This window comes from Patagioenas fasciata, chromosome 1 (genome assembly GCF_037038585.1).
Source record: "Patagioenas fasciata isolate bPatFas1 chromosome 1, bPatFas1.hap1, whole genome shotgun sequence".
Taxonomy (NCBI): domain Eukaryota; kingdom Metazoa; phylum Chordata; class Aves; order Columbiformes; family Columbidae; genus Patagioenas; species Patagioenas fasciata.
Genome location: NC_092520.1, coordinates 93,452,913 through 93,462,798, shown reverse-complemented (window position 1 = coordinate 93,462,798; position 9,886 = coordinate 93,452,913). Strand labels below are relative to the sequence as shown.

The following is a 9,886-nucleotide window of genomic DNA, read 5'->3' as shown; positions in this document are numbered from 1 at the left end:
GCACACCGACAAACTGTAAATCAGCCTTCACATAGATGGTAAGTTTATCTGTAGTCCTGAATTGGAAAAATTATTTTTCTGCTCAAGCTGTTACACTCAGTTTCAGAAAACTGGGCAGCTTTGCCTCTGTCTGTGCCTCCAAGCTGATTTACGATGCTTTCCCTTGCTCCTGCCAGATTACCAGCACCAAGTGATGTGGTGGCACCACCATCTCCCTCTTTGCTCCTTCTTCCTGACCATCATCTACAAGGATTTCCATAAAATTCCCATATGTTCTTACAGTTCCTTACATTCTCCATGTTCAAATATTTCCCAGAGGTCTACTACTGCTCCTGTTAGTGATTTGGGGCTCATTTTTTACTCCCTTACTTTTCTGGTTGTTTTGATGTTTGTGTGTTAATCTACACTGGGAAAAGGGTCACTGGAAAAACACAGAAAACATACATCTGCTTCTTAAGGGCTGAGCACAAAGGGAAATACCCTAGAAATAGTCTAGAAAAATACAATTTGAAAAATGAAGTTCAGATTCTTAAAATGAGTTTGCGTTAATGTTTCTCTTGAGAGAACTGTTGTCAGAAACTTGGCCCACTTGCATGTAATTTACATTTTCTGATGTTTATCATCTGTTAACATGATTCTGTAATTCTGAGACTTATTAACCACTACTCAGTGTTACTTATTTGATTAGGTAAGGAAAAGTCAGGATCCTGCGAACTGACAGGTAGTATGATTTGACAGAAAGATTCTTGGTGTCCCTGGGGAATGGATTTCCTACTCATATCAGTTTCGTTTCTGAATTTCCTTGAAGTAATGCCAATAGGAAATCTCTGTTAAAAAACTAGAGGTTTCTCTGCATTTATCAGGGTACTATTTAGCCCAAGTTGTTAGATTCCAAAGGCCAACAACTTTTCAAAACCAACAGAATGAGCAATAGTTACTTTATGTCTCAAAAATCTCATTATAATTCATGTGTCATTCTATGATAGTTTTTATTATATTTTAAAACAAATATAAAGATTGTAAAACATTGTTATACTGGTCTTGTTTTCCCCGGAAAATAAAATATTTTTTAAAAAGTCTTAGATAACCGTATTGGGGATGGCCATTTTTATCTGTAAATAGAAGATGCGATTTCTTGCACTGCTAACTCCTTGTATCCCTATGTGTTTTATAGGTTAGATACTGTGATTAGATGGTCTTGTCCCCAGTTGCATGATGTAAGTTTAGAAAATATTGAGTATTCCTACTCTAAAAGTCTTAGGTAGTTCTGTTAATGTGAGCACTTAAAAATTAGAACACCTGAAAATGGTTTATCATTTTACAAAATCAAACTATACAATCAGTGGGAAGAACAACCTAGTAATGCATTATAGTCTGAAAACTGTGTGGTTTTATGATATTATTATGTATTGACTGAACTGAGATTTTGTTGTGAAAAATAATTGCTGTTACTATTATACTTCATAACATTCTTGGATTTATGCAAGCCATAATGTTATGCTGATGGGATCAGCAAAAGTGTTTTCGCATGATGTTTTTTGGGGTGTAGCACAATTTTCTTAAAGCAAGTATGTAAAGACAGGGAAACATTTGTACCGTATCTATCCCTGGGGTCCAATGTTCTAAAAAGAGAAAGAGATTTAATGGTGAAGTTACCGTGTGAATTCCCACCCCCGTACATGTTAAACTTCTCAGTCATTTGTGCAATATGGGAAAGCCTGGGATACAAAGCCCACAAAATAATCTGATTGTGTGTAGTATTTAGAGTTGCCTTTACAAAACGTATTATTTTTGACAGTGGCAGCATTGCAGGCACGGTGGGAGAGGGAGGAAGAAAGCTGACTACCAGTATTTTCACCCATCAGTGTTTTTACTCCAAAATTTTTGCCCTGTCTGGAGTAAAAAAGTAGAGAGGCATTTGTATCCTGAAAAAACAGGTGCACGCATTACTGATGTGATCCTTGACATCTTCAGAATTGCTTTCAGCCATAAGTAACCTTTAAAAATGAAATCTAGCTATTGATTTTGATCAATGTTCTTCATCACTTGGAAAGTGTTGGAGCAGATTCTCTCTTGTTCCTGAAAAATCAAAGTATCCAGCACAGTTTGGGTCAGAACACATTGATCTACCATTTTAATATTAAATTCATTTTTAGCCAAGATACTGATAAAATGGCTAACTGGCTATCCAGCAAACTGAATGTTCTACATCATCACATTTGGAATAAGGCTGACTAAGCTGGTAGAGAGAAATCATTTACATTAGTAAAAAGGTGGAAAATTATGGGATATACTGTGAAAATATGGGCTAAATTGGAGATTGGGTTGAAATAATTTACCCTAAAAGTGAATATCATATGGAATAAGTTAACAGAGAAAATAATTTCACAAGTGTAAATCAGTTTAAGGGGTTGCCTTGTTTTGTTTCTGAAAAAAAGTAAAGGTAAAAAGCATAGCAATAGAATAAGGAAGCTAAATTAACATATTCAGAGCATGGCATCTCCAGAGGGTATTTTTTGTGCCAGCCAGGGCACATCTGCCTCTGTATTTTTAACCATATATGTATAGTACAAATTCACCTTATGCAAAATGACAATTCTTTACAGAAGGCTACCGTCTTTAATTATTCTGTGAACAAATGTTGCATAAATTGTGTGGCTGGTTAGCTAAGATAGGTCAAGTCATATTACTATAAGGCTGTGAAGCCAACGGTCCAGCTTTCAGAAATTAATTCTCTTGCCACTTGAAATTAATTATATTTTGATAAATGAGCCTCCTTTTATTGTTACATGCATCAGAAAGATGTTTTCTCTGAACTTACAGGTGAACAAACTGGAAAGTTCCTGAAAATCAAACAGCTACTGCCTGTATCAGTATCAGTTTGAATGTGCAAATAATGATAAGAAATACTTTTCCCTTTTAAAAGCTTGACCCAAAATGTTTTAATGTATTTGATTTTCTGTCCAGTTCACCAGATGTGTTTCCCATTGGTTTCAGGAAGCTTTGGTTAGGGCTTTTGCGTGCTCAGCTTGCTTTCTTGGCTTGCCCAAAGGTGTTTGGTGTGACGAGCTCCTTCTTCCATCCTGGCTTGTAGCAGTGCTGATGGTCAGAAAGTGAAGCCTTCCCTGATATTTTTCATCCTATTCCCTTTGTGTGACCCTTCCATATAGCAAAGTTGCAGAGAGGGCACTTGTGGATGATGTTCTACCACTTCAACAAAAATCATGTGAAGGACGGGGCACACTTTGCTTAGCTATTAATAAATGTGGACAGTGTGGGTTAAAATACTAGTGCAGCCAAGATGAGTTGCTAAGCTGAAATCACTATCTCCTTTTGGTCATTAAATTGAGCTGCTACTTTAAGTGGTCAGAACCAAATATTTTCTGCAAATTAAGTGTCTCCTTACCAGCAAACTATGGTTTTGGTTTTTTTCTTCTATATTAAATTGTAGTTAAGTAAGAATTTTACACACCTAAAGCTTTCTAGTAAAATACCTTGTACTGTAACAATCCATGTACTGTGAGTTGGAGATAAATAGATAGATGTGGATATATGTAATATGTGTTAAAATCATGCTTGGTTTTGGAAGAATTTCTGAAAAGCTAAATTGCACAGAGCAAATTTACAGTGATGTTTCTTGTCACACTTTTCACATGTAGTAAAGGAGTGAAACACTCTTTGCCGGATGGGTTACTACATTTTTACTTTTGCATTGTTAAAAGAGGACCCTTTGATCTTTGCTCGCTTGGTTAATGTTGGATATGGAAAAGATAGAAATTGTTTTTACAAGTGAAATGTGCATTACGAATGACTGGCACTTCAGATGGCAGGTTATTCGATTCATTCTGAGGTTTGCTGTGTGCTTTTACTGAGACTGACTCAGCGGGAAGCACTTTACCAAATCTCTTGATATTGAATCTGTTGGAACTGCTACCTTCATGCCTGGGAGCGGCAGTCAGGGCCTGAAACTGCACTTCTTGCTATCTGGGGAAGAGCAAGCAATGTCAGGTCCCCAGTGGGTGGCATTGTGTGTCTTGGACCTTGGCAACAGATGGACAAAGGTTATTGGCAGAGTTTGTTTTGTCAGACCCGAGTTAATCATTGACAATACCCTGTTCTGGGGTAGTAGATGCTGAATAAACATCTAAGAAGGATATAAAAAGGACAGCCTCTTCCTATGGGAGCTGATGCAATACTCAGAAGTAGAACAGAAGTCAAAGCAACAAAGATATTTATAAACAGGAAAATGCCAGCTTCCCAAATGGTCTATCACCAGATGTAAGCATCTTTAAAACTGAAACATGTCTATTGGTTTAAGACCACTGAATCATACTTTGGCTTCTGCATAGCTTTGCTTCTTAAAAAGGCACTTTATCTCACAACCATCTATTGCTGGAGTGTAGGACAGGACGATTTTGTTCTAAAGATAATTGTGATAAATTGCCCGGAAACTTTCAGGTTTTCCTATGTGTTTACTTTGCCTCCCTAGGAAAAAAAAATGATTTAAATACAGGTAAGGGCATCTTTCTTTTCTTTTACTGCCAGTCATAATGCAGCACCCTATGCTCTCCTTTTGCATGCAAACAATCAAAATCTCAGTGTTTCTATTACTGCAGTATAATTAGAGTTTGCTGTCTTTAGGGCTCATGCAGGGTGCTCTATGCTACACAAAATGCAAAGAAGGCTGTGTCTCTCTATAAAACTATTTCTTATGTAGATCTCATAATCCTGTGAGTTGATCCAGATTTTTGAAAGAATTGAGCTTCCGTTCAAACATACAAATAAGGTTCAGGTTTACAGAACTGCTCTGAACCAACAGCACTCATGAAAAGGTTTTCTTCTCCCCAGACAGTTGCTCACACAACACGTTAATACTACTGATCACTAGAGTCCTGATATTTTATTTTATTACCGAAGTAAAAGCTGAATGTTTTTGTACCTTACCTAGTGAGAGTTGCTTTCCTCCACTCAGTTTGTTTTGGATATCACTTTTTGTAATGCCTTTTCCCACAAATTTCTGTCAGAAAAATATACTTTCCTAGGCCATTCAGGTATAGAAGGAGGTGGATTGTGTTGCAGAGTAGGTTTTTTTCAGGTTCTCTTCCCAGTCACTTGCTCTGAGCACTTGTACGTGTTGCTCCTGGGCTGCCTGGATATCGATGGGAAGGACTGAAAGAATTTAGCCACTTACTTTCAGCTTTGGAACAGGGTGGGTAAGGGTACATTGAGTCCGCTCCTAGCTGTCCTCCACAGCGCTGGCTTTTCCTTCTCTTTCTCGACACAATCACCTTGTCCACGTGGTGAAACAGGAAACACTTGGCTCTGAACATCTTGCGTGTGGTGCCTGCATTGAGATGAGCATTTGTCAGACTTGTAATTCCCACTAACATCCATTTTCCAGACTTCTAGATTTCAAATAAGTTTTTTTTTTTTTTAAGGCTTGAAATGAAAAGAGAAATGCACCAAAGACAATGGGAAAATCTTCTTTCGGTTTCTGCAAGTGCAGGAATTTTGTCCAAAATCAAAACAGGGAGGCTGTTAAAAAAGGGATCTTGTATGAACAGGAAAAATATTGGGGTGAGTATGAAGCTGTAAGCTCCAGCTCTAAGCTGTGTTTGAATTCTGAAGGTGATGAATGACCTTTCAATTTTTAATTTAAAAATATTAATTACTGTTCTTCTAGGAGGTACCTTCTAAAACATTCAGCGTCGTTCCCAGGCTGCAGCTTTTCATTTCTTTACCATGGCAATGCAAAATCATCTTAAAATTGGTAAGAATGGCTATGACAGATTGCTTGCTCCCATCTCGCCCTGACTAAGACAGAGGCTGCTCTTGACTGTCAGGGCAGACACGAGGGCAAGGAGATGTATAGTGAGTGTCAGAAACGTATCCTGTATACTCTGCACTGTGTCTCTCTTCTGATCTGTCTGCGGCTCTGGGAATGTGAGTTATTAGACCTGGAAGCAGCAGTGGAAATCCCCACAAGCCAGCAAGAGACATGGACCAATCCTTTGTGCCACCTGAGCAGAGCCCAGGGCTGAGTCAGGTGTGACTCAAGGATATTATTTCTGCTGGTGAGCAGCTTAATGCAGTCACAATGTCAGGACATGGAGTCGGCAGCCACGTCACTCCCACCCTTGGATGCATGAGTGCCAGAAACTACAAGGCATCACCCGAACTTTTATTTTCTTATATTTCTGCTTGGGAGTGTGGCTCAGGCCAACTTGTTTGGCAAACACTGTTGTTTTTATGGCTTTGTATATTGATATGATGTACTTAAAAAGAGACCATGTTATGCTAATTAATTTTGGTGGTGTATACAAGCAGTGGGTTGGGATGAGGTAGTTGGACAGACTCTTGTAAAGTTTTCTTGGCGATAGGGACCATTATATGCTCAGACAATAATGCTGCCCCTCCTCAGCCTGACACATCTCCAGTTGTCTGGAAGCTCCTTAGCTACAACACAACTTGCTGCACGCAACGTGGCTTTTACTTTTTTCACTTAAGTGTGAAGGACAGTAGCTAATACAAAACAGAGAATGTATGAATGCCTGCCTTTATTCCTCTCTGCCTGTCTGCATTTCTTTGCTGCTTGTAGTAATACATTTTGCTCACAATTATAGTGGTGTAAAGCCAAGGTAACTCACAGGACGCTGTTATAGGCATTAGTTTGCTCCTTCTTTGGGCTGGTGAGAGGATATGGAATACATTTTTTCCTTTATTTTTGAGGAAATTGGGGCAAAAATCTAGTTTATAAGTATATAAAAAGCTTATTAACTTACTTAAGAGTGCTTGTTGTAAATAGCTGGTATTGTGTTGCTGAATTTAGACACTGACATAGTTGCAGTATTTTCAAAGTGGTTGTAATGGGGAAGTAGACAAATAGCACTCAAATTACCAGCCTTATTTAGTGAATTCTCTCCTAGGCTCCTCATCTATGAAAATCAGAAATATCTCCATCTTAGTTTGCGGAGTTACTCTTGTGAAACACAGGTGGTTCACCTGAGTTAAAAAGAAAAGAAGAAGAAAAAAAGAAAAAAAGAAAAAGAGATAAGAATCAGGCCCTAGTTCCTGAGTTTACAATCTGTTTCTATGTGCACATCAGGAAATATTTTTTAAAAATCCTGGGTATTTCCAAACATCTGACTTCTCAGAGGAGTAAAAATGCAATCAAAGTATTTCCTTTCAAAGCCGCATCACTTTATGATTAGTCAAGGGATTTCTGTGACATGAATTTCCTTTTCAGAAATGTTTTCATTACATCTGTTTATTATTTTTTCATCAATCCAATTAAATTCCTCTTTCATCAGGATGGAAAAGTTGGTGCTACTCATTAAAAATACATATATATATATGTATCTCATGGTATGCATGGCTACTATAGCAAATGTTTAAATATTTTCTGGGTTAGCTTTAGCCTTGTCTGTGCTAAAATAGGTCAGGATTTGGTCTGAGTAATTGTGAATATCCTTTTCAGAATGATCTTTGGTTCCCTGTCCTTCAAATATAAAAGTTTTGTTATGAAACATACAGTGTCACAGATTTTATTAGCCTAAAAGATCCCTGGCACATCTGGATGCACAATTTGGATCATTGTGTGGTTTAAGGTCCTTATGCATTTTACTGTATGTGCATGTGCTGGTACACTTTCTCCAATACTTTTTAAATACAGACCTTTTAAATAAAAAATATTACCTCAATTGCACAATTCAGAAACATTCCAATATTTATGGAATAGTTTTGTCTGGATTAAAGGACAGAGATTTACTTTCTTTTACTTCAATTGATTATGGCTACTTTAACATGTAGAGCCTCACAATATCCCCTCTTCTTTTTCCAGTCACTCCTGAGAATCAGTTCAAATCATATTGTAATATGAATATTCTTGGCCAAACAGAGGACTGGCACCCCCAGCACATGTGGTCTGCTCTTTGCTCTCACCAGGTGGCTGGAAGGACCATCTCTTTGCAATACAACCTCCTGCAGATACTGCTTCCCCAGAGGAGCTGCTGCTCCATGCACCACATGTGGGAATTTTGTGGTCTCATTTTTAGCATCGCTCATCTGCTGCTCTCTTTCAAGACCGCTGTGCTTGGGCAGGGATGGCCACCTGCAGCCAAGTGCAGCTCTGTTTGCAGTAGGAGAACATTAAGGAGGTCTTTTTGGGGTGGCAGGTACAGGCTGGTGGAAATACCGTCCATAGCATTAGTAACTGAGGCATATTGTCTTTCCACATAGCAAATGAAGCAATGAGACCAGTATGTAACGAGTCTGGGTTTGCATCTGGGTAGGCTATTGCACAGGCAGCCAGCATCTGACCTTTCTTTCAAGACATGCTGGCAAAAAAATAGATTTTTTTTTCCCTAGTTTTGTCTTAGAGGCCAGGCAACCATGGGTTTTTTGGCTTATCATGAACAGTAAATGAAAAATATTAATGGAAAATGAGGAGAAATCCTTGAAAGCACACATACTGATTTTTTTTTGCCATTGGCTAGGAGCAAAGTGACAGTATGGACCCCAAAACAAGTATTCAGCATATTGAAGACAATTTGGGAAGCTACTCAGTTGGGAAAAAAAGAACCCTTGAAGCACAGTGCAAGCTGCTACAGAGAAATCAACTCTCTAAAGAAATGTACCTCTGGGACCACTGGAGGGGCTGGAGATGTGCAGCCCTTCATGGCAAGGCCTGGCCTGGTGGGGCTGATGGTGCAAAGTCATGGAGAACCATGGCCGCCACAGCTGGCCCCCAGCAGCAGAGGGGACCCTGGGTGCCTGCACAGACCCTGAAGGCTCCTGCTGCATGGCTGCTCTACATCGTGTCCGCTGGCCTCCTCACTTCTCCTGGCATTGGCAAACTGACTTGGGCATTTTGCATGTCTGAAAGGAAAGGCTCGTTCACCAGCTGGCTCCCCGAAAATGCTTTCACATGGCGCATTCCTCACCATGTCTTCCCACGTAGCTTTTATCCTGCTTGTGGCAGGGCTGTGACTGCTGAGCGGGGATTGAGTGCAGATCTTTGGCTGAGGGGCTGTGATGTCTGATGTGCAGATGGTACCAGATTTATTGAACTGGCTTTATCTCCTTGTGCCACTGGGCGAGAGCGCTGCGGGCTGGCAGCAGCACTGGGGAGCACTGAGTGGGCTGCAGGCCTGACAAAGGAGGAGCTGGTGATACTGGGAATGGTGGCTGCTCTGGGACAGAAGAAAAAATTGTAAGTGATGGAGAAGGATTGTCAGAGCGCTCTCAGAAGTTCAGGACACTTGAGGGAAGGAAAAAAAAAAGATTCAGTAAACCTTTCCCCTTGCAAACGTGTTGTTACTGTTGGCAAAACACATGGATTGCAAAATTTTGCCTGCTTCTGCTAAGATGTGAGTCATGTGCACTCTTCTGAGAACACCTTAAAATAAAGGCTGACTTTGGCAATAACAGGCTTGTAAATTAAGAGATTTACTTTTGAGAAATGTTATCCCTAACTGGAAGCATTTGAACAGAGCCCCCAAAGCTATTTTCCACTATATACAGAATAAAGATTCACAAGCAGATCAAGATGCTTTTGCTTTTTGAATTACAGTGTTTCTCATGAACTGGATGTAGCTGAAATCACTGTCCTGCAATCCAGTGCCACTTTCCAGCAGGGATCTTTGACAAGATGTGTATATATTGCAAAAGTGCACACTAAGCAACAGGGACCTGCTTCAAAGCTGGCTTAAATGACAGAGTAAATTAGGTACACAAGACAACATAAGTAGGTAAGTGTACAAGATGCAATTTGTCCGCCGTGTTGGTAGGAGGAGAGGGCTGTAGCAAGAAAGGAAGTGGTAGAAATTTGCCACCTACTTGGATGGCTTGATTCGAGAAGCAGTGGCTGACTTTATATTTTAATACA

General features: G+C 39.6%; 1 long non-coding RNA gene across 1 annotated transcript; it reads left to right on the top strand.

Moving 5' to 3' along the window:
- Positions 1-4,201: 4,201 nt before the first annotated feature.
- Positions 4,202-9,490, top strand: LOC139827014 (uncharacterized). The gene is made up of 4 exons (XR_011737192.1): positions 4,202-4,513; positions 5,439-5,577; positions 5,684-5,770; positions 8,496-9,490. It is a non-coding gene; the product is annotated as an uncharacterized lncRNA (long non-coding RNA).
- Positions 9,491-9,886: the final 396 nt, after the last annotated feature.